This window comes from Mustela nivalis (genome assembly GCF_964662115.1).
Source record: "Mustela nivalis genome assembly, chromosome: 10".
Lineage (NCBI taxonomy): Eukaryota > Metazoa > Chordata > Mammalia > Carnivora > Mustelidae > Mustela > Mustela nivalis.
In genome coordinates, this window is record NC_139029.1 from 68156956 (window position 1) to 68170202 (window position 13247).

The 13247-nt window shown below is 38.0% G+C and overlaps 1 long non-coding RNA gene across 1 annotated transcript in view; it reads right to left on the minus strand.

Annotated features, from left to right (window-relative positions):
* The window catches only part of LOC309842199, a 28252-nt gene that overhangs the window by 13705 nt on the left and 1300 nt on the right, over positions 1–13247 (minus strand). Inside the window, exon 2 of the long non-coding RNA XR_014299553.1 lies at positions 12934–13008. This is a non-coding gene — a long non-coding RNA (uncharacterized lncRNA). The remainder of the gene's footprint in view (positions 1–12933; positions 13009–13247) is intronic.

The window sequence follows — 13247 nt, forward strand, 5'->3', positions numbered from 1 at the left end:
ACCATAAATAAGATTCCAAGAGTCTTCTCCCAGCCGAGTTACACAGGATCCACCTAAATCTCCCAGAAGAGTTGTGCCAGCAAGTGTGAAATGTTGCCAACCAGGGAAGCTTGTTAGAGACATAGGACCCAGGATTTTTCCTGGGGGTAGTCACAGAGACATCCTTTACCTAGAACATACCAGCATTCCAGACTCTCAGAAGGAGAGCAGGTGCTCAGCATAAACCATATTATTGGTATAGTTATCAGCTCCAGGAATGGTTGGAGCCCTCCTGAAATCCACATTTCCAGAGGCAAACCAGGGACCATTTGCCACCAGGCCTTTCAAACTAGAGCTGTTAGGCCTCCTGGATCAACTTTTTTTTACACAAGGGGTTAACGTGAATAACTTCAGATAAGCAAAAACTAGATAAAGGCTTGTAATAGTAAAAGGAAGATCAATTAAATGCTAGGCCGGATGAAAAACGCCCTTGGTATGGACACACGAAGCAATAGTTCCATGTGGCTAGAGGGCGTGAGTCAAGCAAGAGTTGGCTGAGGCTAGATCAGGGAAGGCTTTGAATTTTCAGAAGTTTAGGTTTTCTCCATGGGTGGTGAACTAATGAAGAGAAGGACAAGGCCACAGTTGTCTGGAAAATCTAATATTTTTAATTGATGAGAAACGCAAAAGAGAAACTGCTTCTCCCTTTCCCTCATGTACCACGACAATATAATGCACAGTAAAGAGCACAGACCTAAGCCCCATACTCCAAAATTCTAATCCCAGATCTGCCACTTACTAGCTGTAACCTTGAACAAGTTAACACCCCATGCTTGAATTTACTCACCTCTAAAAATGGATAATAATAGTTGGTCCCTTCATGGACATTTATGTGGGAATTAAATGATGACCTAATATTTCATCAGTTGGAGTCACCATCAACTGTAAGACACAGCAGACAAAAGAAAGCACTACCAATTAAACAATGGCTCATTGCCTTCTTATCACTTAAAATTTTTGTTTTAATTATGAGTTAGACATAGCTTTTCTCCAATATTACTATTATGCATACATAAAGGGGAAAACACAATAAATAAATTGGTTGTTGCTTTACAGGAAAACATCCAAATTATGAGCAGTCCTCCTACAACATTTGCTTCACTAACACTACACTTTACTGGCTTTTCTTGCTTTTCTGAACATATGCTATCTTTTGGTTTCAGCGCTGAATCATAACGTAATCCTTTTTACAGTGTTTACCACTGAAACTCAACGTAGGTACAAAACTGCATACAGCTCAGCGGAAATGATGACAGTGGGAACAGCCAGCCCTCCCCAAAGTCATGCACACACGTAGGCAACAATGACTGTGCCGTGACTTCTGCCTGGCTGACAGCAATTACAAGATGCCTCAGCTTATAGCACATGTTCCATTTCCAGAGATGTTAAAACAAGTTGGGGGATGGGGTGGGATGTGCCTCTCAAAATAAATGAAAGGCAGTAATAGAAGGAGTGGATTATTGCAAGCCTGAGGAAGCTTCAGCTTCTCAATCATAGGCCTTTTCCAAAGCCCTGCCGGGAGCCCTAGGAATGTACTGACATAATTACATTGTTTTGAAAATCTTATCTATTAAAAAATAAAAAATAATTAAAAATCAGGGATCCAAGCTTCTACTTAAAGAAGCTAGAAAAACAAAATCATATTAAACCAAAAGTAAATAGAAAAAAAAAAAAGAAGAAGAAGAAAGTAAATAGAGAAATAGAGAATAGAGAAAGTAAATAGAGAAAACAATACAGTTAGGAAATCAGATAAAATATTAAAAAAAATCAACAAAGTCAAAAGTTGGTTCCTGGAAAGGATTTGTAAAATTGATAAATCCTTCAGAAGACCAATCAAGAAAAGAAATGTGAGAAAAGGCAAATAGTTAATATAAAAAATTAAAAAAGGACATCACTTGACAGGTATTTAAAAAGATAAGAGGATACTATGACTAACGCTATACCAATAAATTTGACAATTTAGACGAAATGAAAAATTCCTTGAAAATCACAACTTAACAAAATTGATATAGGAAAATCTGAAATGGCTCCATGTGTAGTAGACAGATTCTAGTAATTACCTAACAATTATCCCCACCTCCTAGTATTCATGTCCTTGTGTAGTTGCCTTCCCTTCACAGTGGGTTGGACCTGACTTGCTTCTCATAATAATGTAAGGCAAAGTAGAGGGGATGTCACTTCCACGACTATGTCACATGCGATTGCGACCCCTGTTGTGCCAACAGACTCTCTACACACATTCTCCTTTGCTGACTTCGTGAAACTGCCGCGTAGAGAGGCCCACATGACAAGAAACTGAGAAGAGCCTCCAACCAACAGTCAGCAAAGAACTGAGGCCCATATTTCCTGAAAGGAACTAAATCCCATCCATACCCACATAAGCTTGGAAGTAGATCTTGCTCCGGTTGAGCCCCAGATGAGACCTCAGCCCTGTTTAACACCTCAACTGCACCCTTTTGAGAAACTCTGAGGTAGAGAATTCGGCTAAGCCATGCCTGCCTTCCTGACTCACAGAAGGTGTGAGGTATTATCTGTTGTAAAGCTGCTAAGTCTGGTAATTAGTTACCTGGAGGAAAGGCCTCCATGAGAATAAGGTACATTGTCCCTGCAATTCCTCACACTGGCCACCTTTTCCCACCTATTTCCATTTTATTTATTTATTTATTTATTTTGAAAGGTTTATTTATTTCAGAGAGAGAGAATGAGCGGGAAGGGCAGTGGGAGGAGGAGAGAGAATCTCAAGCAGACTCCACACTGAGGCCAGAGCCCGACTGGGGGCTTGATCCTGCAACCCTGAGATCATAACCTGAACCGAAACCAAGAGTCTGATGCTTAACCGATGGAGCCACCCAGGTGCTTCTCACCTGACCCTGTTGTAACAGCAAACCCTGTCCTTTCTCAGTCTGATCGATCCATTTACTCAGGCCACAGGGCGACTTCTCCAGTATGGAGGAGGATGAAAACAATTCATGAGGAGGACAAGGGATCAGCTGGAGTCAGGGTACTTCAGGGATATAGGCGGTGTTAAAATTCTCCTTGGAGGCAGCACAGGGCAGGGGAAGGAGAGACATGCCCAAGATGTCCTGTTCCATCTCTTAGAAAGCTATCCCAGCAATAAATAAATACAATTCACTTTTTATTGAATGTGCAATAATGTTCTCACTTCAAAACTTCAGGCTCAGAAGACTTCAGTGATGCATTTTACCAAATAACTAAGGCAGAAATAATACTAATCCACCAAAATCTTATTTCAGCATACAGAAGAGGATTTCATGAGGCCAACATAACCTTGAAATCAAGATCTGATGAAGTTTTTATAAGAGAAGAAAATTACAAATACATTTCTTGAAGATGGATATAAAAATCTTTAACAAAATACAAGCAAATTAAATCCAGAAATACATAAAAGAGAAAACACACCGTGACCAAATGGGTTTATTCCAAGAATGAAAGTTTGGGTCAACATTTGAAAATCAATCAATGTAATTCACAGCAGAAGAAATGGTGGGGAAAGACCATCTAAGTAGAAGCAGAAAAAAAAAAATTGGCAATGCTGATCTATGATAAAAACTCTCAGCAAGCTAAGAATAATAGGGAAATTCCTCACCCTGATAAAGGTATGTAAGAAAAATCCATAGCTAATGTCATTATTTAATGGTTAAAGGTTAAGACTGAAGACAAGGCAAATATGACTGTTCTCACTACTACTTTTTAACATTACATGAGAAGCTCTAACTAGTGCAATAAAGGAAGACAAATACGTAAAAGACATAACTATTGAAAAAAATAGTAAAACTGTAATTAGTTATAGACAATATGATTGTGTACCTATAGAACCCCATGAATCCAGAAAAAATGACAACTGATAAGTGAATTTGGTATGGTTACAGAATACAAGGTCAATATTAAAAATCAATTTCATTTCTATATACTAACAATAGCGATCGGAGCATGAAAATGCAATGTACAATACTACCAAAAATATAAAATATCTAGGGAAAAGTTTAATTAAAATGTGCAAAAATGTTATACCAGATACTATGAAACACAGCGGAGAAAAGTTATTAAAGATGTACATAGATGGAGAGATATATCATATTCATGGATTGGAAGACTCAATAGTGTTTCTTTGTCCATTCTCCCATGTTTGCCTATATTGTCTACCCAATGCAATCCCTATCAAAATTCCAGCAAGCTTTTTTGAGCAATTGGCAAGTTAATCCTAAACCTTAGATGGGATATGATAGATCTAGAATAACAAAATATATTTTGAAAAGAAGAATAACCTGGAGGACCTGTATTACCCAATTCCAAGAATTATTATGAACCACAATAATCAAGACACTGTGCTACTTAGCATAGGATATTAAAGCAATGGAAAAGTCAGTCAAGAAATAGACCCTCATATAGGTCAATCAATTTTGCACCACAGTGCCAAATTAATGGGGAAAAGAAATCCTTCTAACAAATGGTGCTGAAACAACAGATAGCTATGTGAAAAATTAATAACAAACTTGAGTCCCTATTTCACTCCACACACAAAAGTTAATCTAAACAGATCATAGACCTAAACAAACAAACAAAAACCCAGAACCATGACACTTCTAAAAGAAAACATAGACGCAAGAGCGTGTTTTTGCAACCTTGAGCTAGGCAAAGATATCTTGGCCAGGACACAAAAAGCAATAACCATAAAAGAAAAATTTGATAAATTAGACTTCATCAAAATGACACTTTGCTGCTTATCAAAAGATGCTGTTAAGGAAATGAATGGGCAAACCACAAACTAGGAGAAATATCTTTAAACATGTATGTATATTGTCTGTATATTTGAAAGGCCATGTAAATATGCACATATATTAAGAACACATAAACATGTCCTACAACTCAAGAATAAAAAGACAACTAAATTTGGGCACCTGTGTGGCTCAGTCGGTTAAGTGTCTGCCTTTGGCTCAGGTCATGATCCCAGCGTCCTTGGATAAACCTGCGTCGGGCTCCCTGCTCAGTAGGCAGCCTGCTTTTTCCTCTCTTCCCTGCTCATATGCTCTCTCTCTCTCTCGCTCACTATCTCTATCTCTCTCTCAAATAAATAAATAAAATCTTAAAAAAAAAAAAAAGGTACAATTAAATTTTAAAAGACCAAAAGCCTGGGATACTTTACAAAAGAATATAAGCAAGTGGCTAAAGCACCATTCAGTGTTCAATATTGGGAAAATGCAAATTAAATCCACAATACGATGCCACTTCACACCCACCATAATGAAGAAAATTTAAAGTATTAAAAATGCCAAATATGGGTGAGGATGTGGAGCAACTGGAACTCTCACAGTGGTGGACATGTAAAGTGGTGCAACGGCTTTGAGGAACCATGTGGCAAGTTCCTGTAAAGTTAAATATACATTCTTTGCAAACCTGAAATTCCATCCTAGGTTTTTGCCAAGAGGAAATAAAAATTATCCACGCAAACAATTGTACTAGACTGCCAATGGGTCAAAACCTGGAAACAACCGTTGGCTATCCATCAGTAAAACAAATGGTATTATATCCCTAGAATGGAATGCTACTCAGTAATAAAATAGTGAAGTACAAATTCAAGCAACAACACAAAGGAAACTCAAAAACATTAAGATGCGGAAAACAATCCCCATGCAGAAATATACTGCATGTCCTCATTGACCTAGAATTCTAATAACGAGCAATGGAAGTAGGAAGTGGTTGAATTCAAACATGGGAATGGACTTGATGAAAAGACATGAGCAAACTTTCATGGTGATGAAAATGTTCTGTTTTGGGGGGGAGCAGCACTTATAGGTTAGAAAGAATCAGCAGACTTCATCAAATGCATAACTGAGATGTGTGAATTTCATTGTATGTTAATTATATGCCAGTTAAAAATTTTAAATTCCAAATCAGCAAGTGTATATTGAAAACCTACTATTATGAAGACACTATTGTACTTGTGAAAATGCCACATTCTTAGAAATTAAGAGGAAGGTAGATAGATACACACCCTTAACCAGGTAGCCCAACTCTGCCAGCCAGTTAGTTAACAAAAGTTTAATCGAACCTGTGTATTCACACCAGGTACACAATCAGGGAATATTTTTGTTCTTAAAATTCAGAAGAAAAAGACAGTTAGACTCATTCATCCAGACTAAATGGAAAAATAACTGCCAAGAAGTCAGTTTCCTTGAAATGAAAAATCCAGGGCATTCAAACAGGTAGAAAACATCAGAAGTAAATAAAAGGTCAACAGGAGAAGGGAGGATAAGGTTGATCACGCAAAGTCCCTTTTGCTAGGATGCCTGTGACTTCTAGTCCCCAAGTGACTGGCTCTATCTTTGTTATCGCTCATGGCTCCCACCGAGTTTCTCACCGCAAAGACCAAGGCCTTATCCAATCAGCTCTCACTTTGCGAGCAAGATAGTGGGAGAACCTATTCCACGTGCTTCAAAATGCTGCACTAGGTAATTTCATTTGATTTAGCAACTTAGTTATTGCAATAAGGGGGTAAGGGAGACTCTTTACAGAAGGATTTAAACTTAAGTTACCCTGATCCGTTTTTATTTGTGTTTTTGTGAGTTTTTTGCTGCTGTTAAACATTTTAAAATGAAATCAGTTAATTTAAATGTTTTCTGGGATCAAGTCTTAGAACAATCTACCTGCCTTTGATTAAACATCTTTGCCACCATTTCTTCATCCTTCCGTGGTTAAGGAAATATTGTGCACTATTTTATAAGCCTCCTAGAAGCCATGGACATACCACTTGGTACACAATACATGAGTTCTGACAAATATTTGTTGCCTGAATAAATGAACAAATGTCATGGTTATAACCAACATTTCATAATGCCCTGTTCCAAATCCAGAACCAAACATGGTTCAAAATACTGTTCAAATTATGGGCTTTGGGGTCAGTCTGCAAAATCTTGATTCCCAGTTTTCAAAATTATGAGATTATAGGCAATTTCTTAATTTTTTTTTTTTTAGTCTTGATTTCATCCTGTGTAAATGGGAATTAAAAACTATTTATACCTTGGATACCTGAATGACTTAGTCAGTTGAGCATCCAACTCCTGGTCTCAACTCAAAGACTCAACGGTCATGAGTTTGAGCCCCACAATGGGTGTAGAGCCTATAAAAAAAAAAAAAAAAAAAGGAACTATTCACACACCTAGTATCATATAATGCTTACAAAGCATTTTGCAGCTGGCTTGTAAAAATCTCTCAACACGTACTTGTTATTATTATTTTTAAGTTGTTTCCATCACTGTTTTGTATTATTTTGTTATGACTGATAGCACCAGCACAAGCTCTGGAGCTCACCCTCTCTGGCCATTAGTTTTCACATCTATATGATTACTGGTAATGGTGATGGTACCTACTGCACAGGGCTGCAAGGAGGATCAAATAAGTGAACAAGTGACGTGCCTAGAACTGTAAAAAGTTGTTCCTGTTGGTGACATGAAGTGATAGTATATGTCCATCTGGGTAAGTGTGCTCTCAGTGTCATCTGGGTTTGAATCCCAGCTCTGCCCATCTCTTTGCTCTGTGTTTTTGAGCCAGTTAATTAACCACCCTGTGCCTCCTCTTCCTCATGCTCAAAGAGAAAATAATCACAGTACCCATCGCATGAAATTAGAGTTAGGATCAATGGAGAGAATGCACATAATTAGATTAAGGCCCCGAGGAAAACAAGCAAGTAACAAGGGTTTGCTGGTATTGTGAGGGAGTAGCTGTCATCATCACCATCATCTCTGCCAAAGGAATCCGTACTTACGGTCGAAGGCATTAACAGGTAAGAGCTCTGTCTCGAATGAACACACAGTCAAGATTCTCATGTAACATTTCTTTCATTCCCAAACCTAATGGTTCACAGTTTCAAGGTCCGAAATCTCGTAGCTGTTTTTTTCACTTTCTTGTCCATCTAAATAGTTCAAAATTTCCCACCAAAAAAGGCAACCCTTCCACATTAGATTTAGAGGCCATTTTCACAACAAGTCGCTATTTCTTTAAAACTAAAAAAATGATAACTACAAATCCTGTCCCATAAAGACTAAGACATGTGAGTTTTGTTCCTGAAATTGCCACAAATTAAATGCCGTTGGCTTACTCATCAGTTCTCTGAGTTGTATCCATTGCTTCTCAGCAAGTATGTCCACAAATTAACCTATAAGCTTAGGCACACCCAAGCCTGCATGTGAAAAATAAACCAACTCAGGGCACCAAACAAATACTCTACATTGGTTGTAATTACTATCATTAAAATTCCAAGAAACTCCACCAGAGATATGGCTGTAGTTGTCCTTCAGCAGTACTGGCCAAATCTGGCTATTATAAACCAGCCAGGCCCCCTTCATTCTGTCCAGTGGACAAGTAGTCAATAGCTACTAGGAAAAAAAAAATAGAATTCAAAGATCCCAAAGCTAAGTGGGAAGAGCTATTAGAGATTAATCTGGGTAAGGAAAAATGATAGTAAAAGATGTTAAATAACTTGACCAACACTATAAATTTATTTGGGGTAAATTTAGAAGTCAATTATTAATGATGGTAATAAAAGTATCTTGTGCAGAAACTTCTTTACAGTTTTGAGAGGACATTTACACTATTGTATTTGATCCTCATGGCAACTTGAGGTATCAAAACAAAAAGAAGTATTATTATCTACATTTCATAGCCACAGAAACGGGCTAAGAGTGGTGACATGATTTAACCGAAATAACCCAGCAAGTGCCTAGCAGAGCAGAGATCAGAAATCTGTTCACCTAGATTCCTGTCTCCTGCTTTTATCTACTATCTTAGACTATAGTGTCAAGTCATCAAATAAAAGAAAAGCTGTGTGTTATTATAGTCTGAATGTGTACCCTCAAAATTCATGTGTCAAAATCCTAACTCCCAAAGACGATGGTATTAGGAAGTGGAAGCTTTGGAAGGCACTCAGGCCATACAGGGGAAGCCTTCAGGAATGGGATTGGTGCTCAATAAAAGAGGCTAAGGAGAGAACCTGAGCTTCTCCACCATGTAAGGACACAGCAAGAGGCACTGGCTATGAACCAGGAGAAGGGCCTTCACTAGAACGTGGTCATGTTGGCGCCTCCATCTAAGACTTCCCAAAACAGTGAGAACTAAATGTCTATTGCTTACAAGCTACCCAGTCTGTAGTATTTTGTGACAGGAGCTTGTAAGATTAAGACACGGTGTTTCAAGAGTTTGGCTTTTTGTTTTGTGGTAGGAAGAATACAAAATATTTCTTATGTATTTTCCTCAAATTGTAGAGATGGAAGGATCTCTGAGACTTGATCTGTTTTATCCTCCAGCATCAAAGCAGGATTTCACATAGGTCATATCTGGTGAACCAGGCATCTATTTGATAAAGTGTTTTTCAAAGTCCCCAGGGAAAGTAGTCTCAACCAACATCATTCACAATATGTTTTTTACAAAATAATTTGACCAAATTGGTCTTTTATGCTTTACTTAATATTTTATGGAACTTGTAGAAAATTAAGATTTCTTTTGTATTCTAATTCAGAAAAATTCAACTATTCTAAACTGAAGAGAATGTTTGAGTTTCAATATGTATTTTATTTTAAAATAACAAAAATGGTTGGTGGTTTAAATACTTATAAAAGGTCCTGATTAACCTAATCTTATCAGTGAACTGCATCTCTCAGGCTATTGCGATTGGTTCAATGATAGGCACATGACCCAGTCTGGACCAGTGAGACAACAGGAGATGGCTCCGAAGGCTTCTGGGAAAGGAGAGATGTTTTCACTTCCGGCTGGTTGTGGAAGAAAAGGCACAGTGCCTCAGGAGCTGATCAAAGCACTTTGAGTCAGCAGTCTTGGGCGAAAGCCAACACTGGCAGTTTGGAAAACATCAACAACAAAACCAGGAGTTTGGTGAAATGATTGATGCACAATGTAACAGCCTTGTTTAAAACATATCCTATTTACTCACTTTAAGTGACTCGAGCCAATAAATGCCCTTAATTTTTTAGTCATTCTAAACTTCCCAGTTTAAATGCAGTGTATGCAGTGTCAGTGTGTGTTTGCGTGTGTAGCAGGCAGTTGACGCTGGCCCTTCCATGAGGCAGAGGAAACAGAGAGAGGGAAGAGGTCTTTCTCTGGCCACATGGACAAGTGACACGTGGCACTACTAAGCAATATATCTTGTGGCCCGCCCACAGGAGATAGCCAATGATACACTGGCAAGCCCCAAGATGTGTGGGAATGCTGCCCACTTTCCTGGAGAGTCTTCTTCACTTGCCCAATGGTCCAGGAACATAAAAGCTGCAGAATATGCAAGCTTTGCTATGAAGGCCTTCAGGAGCTAGTATATCAGCGACCAAAAGCTAAAACTCTAGATGCTAGTAGATCAGGCCTCATGATCTAGAGACAGAAAAAACGTTGCTACTCAGTCTTACCCTTAACTATCAAAGCCTAAGGAAAACGGGTGCCTCCAGATGGAGCAACTGATGGGATAATAGCTATCATTTTTTGAACACTTTTCCTTTTTACTTTCACAAGCATCAGGTACCTCAAAATACTAGAGAAAAGCCCTACGTTGGAAACAAGATTACAAGAGAAATTTCTTCTCCACCAAACTGCTACTTCCACCCTTGCTTAATGGAGAGACTGCCTGCTTCTGTGGTTTGTCGTGCTACAGAAAATTCAACTGCAGTTCCTAGAAGGTCTCGAAGCTCATAAGAGGACTGTTTAAAATTGCCCAAGTTTTAATTTACCCATCCTAAGACTAACAATCAATTATTATAAATTTGATCCTTGAAAAATAACTCCACTTCCCAGTTCCTGTAGACAGCCAACCCCACCACATCCTTGGCTTCTAGAACTCACCACACTCCTCAAACCACAACACTTCCTTTAACAGTACTATAGCTTACAATTGTATGACCCCTCCCTTTCCTCATATTACATACAGTAGGAAATAACATGTCCTTCAAAAGACCCTTAGGAAATCCTTGGGTTAGCCGAGGACGCAGATCATCATTTAACAGAAATTCTTGGATAGGATGTTTCATGGGAGATAGTCTGGTTTTTCTCTAAACCCATATGGAACACTAAACCCCAGAAAGAAGCTGAGGAGGGATATATGTGGGTTTTCACTAATGCTTTTGGTCTTCCAATTTCTTTTTTTCCCTGAGCATCCCCCTCATACTCTGCTTACCATATTCTACAGTGGGAGTACTCGGGAAGGAAGTGCTAGTGTATTAGTCCAGTCAGGCCGCTATAACAAAGCACTATAGACTGGCTGGTTGTTAGACAGTAGCAATTTATGTCTCATGGTTCTGGAGACTGGAAGTCAGATCAGGATGCCAGCATGGTTCAAGTTCTAGTGAGAGCCCTTTTGTGGGTCACAGACTGCTGACTTCTCATGCTATCCTCACATAGCAGAGAGCAGAGGGATGCAAGTTTTCATGATTGTTAAAAGGGCACTAATTCTAATTGGAGGGCTTCATCCTCATGATTTTATCTCATCCTAATTACCTCTCAAAGATCCCACCTCCAAATACCATTATATACTGTGTGTGCGCAGGGGATGGGTGGAAGGGGTTCAACATACAAATTTGGAGGGACACATTCAGTCTATAACACCAAGATACACTGAGATATCTTGACCAGCTTAAATATTCTATCCTTTGGAAAGTGTGGAGCCCAGATTGCTAGATGTAGGAATATGACGCTAACTTCATACCTTTTTTCATCAAATAATAACTCTGAGTAAATCAGAAAAATTCCAGCCCATTTATACCTTTGAGCTAGTCCAGTACTCTCAATAGCTATAATATTTTGCATCCTGTTTGCCCTGTTTCATTAGGTACCTGTTTGCCAAACAGGATCTTATTTCTATAATATATAGAAGATAGTTTCACCTGTTTTCAATGTTTTCAATTCCTAACACTGAAAATGTCTAATTTTTAAGTATACTCATTAGGGTTATGTATTTCATAACTGCTAGTGTCTAGTTTAAAGGGTAGCTTTCTATCTATAGGGAACATTTTCTTGACTTGGGGATTCAGTCAGGCTATGTCTTACCACTTCATAAGATCCCCAGGACTCTTTTTCTAGAAAGTAGGTACACTCTCAGAGGGGCAGAATGAATATCAGACATTGACACATTAATGAAAGGTATATAAATAATTGTATTAATATGTGAACAACAGCTTTGAGTGAGGCATAAATTCTTTCTATCACTTAAAGCCCAGAACACACTGGCACTAGGGAAAAAAAAATCAGAGACTCTTCTTTTCCTTCTTCCTATAATTCTCTTGCAAATAACATATTCACTGATGTTTTTGGAGAGTTCAGTTACTTGGATGAAATCTTAGAAGGAGAAGTAGGCTATAAGATTGAAATATTAATTGATAGTTAACGTATTTCCTGCAAGAAATAATCTTTCTCATATTCAAAAGTAAAATTAGGATATCTTATTGTTTCAGGTAACCAAATTCAAATAGTTAGTAGACAATTATGTATGGTATTTTGTAGGCCACGAAAAGAAGCAACATACCATTTCTGATCTTAAAAGCACAAAAACCTGGTTAGAAAAATAGTAAATGTTTATAAATGTTAGAATATAGTCATTTCTCTTTAAAATACAGAGGCACATTTTTTAAGACCGACAAAAAAGGTTTTAAGCTTTATGGAGATGGAAACTTCAAATCAGGTCTGGAGAAATTAGGTATGATTTCCAGAAAGAGCATTCTGGGAAAGACTGAAGTAAATCAGTGAGGAAATAAGTAAATTCATTGATTAATTAAGTTATGTTTTAAGGACAGAACTAAGAAGCTCCCGAATGAGAGCATAATACATTGTTGCAGATAATAAATAAGTAAATAGTATATGCACAAGTAATAAATACATGAAACTTACCAGTCGTTTCATCTGGAAGGATGTTGTCCTCAACAAGAGCACTTGATGTTACCCTCTGGCATGATACAGCTGGAACTGTGAAGTTGAGTGCCAGTGGTTTAAATTAAGAAACAGCTTGTGATATTAAAATTAAGACACTTTTGAATAAAGCAACAAGATATATCACAAACTTCACAGAGCTATAGAGCCTTTCATATGGTTCAGCAAATACAGGAGCATGATTCTCTTTATTTATTAATTTGATATGCATTCATTAGGTACCAACTGTCTACCCCATATTGCCCTAACTACCAGGAAGATGTAAAAGAAAGCAT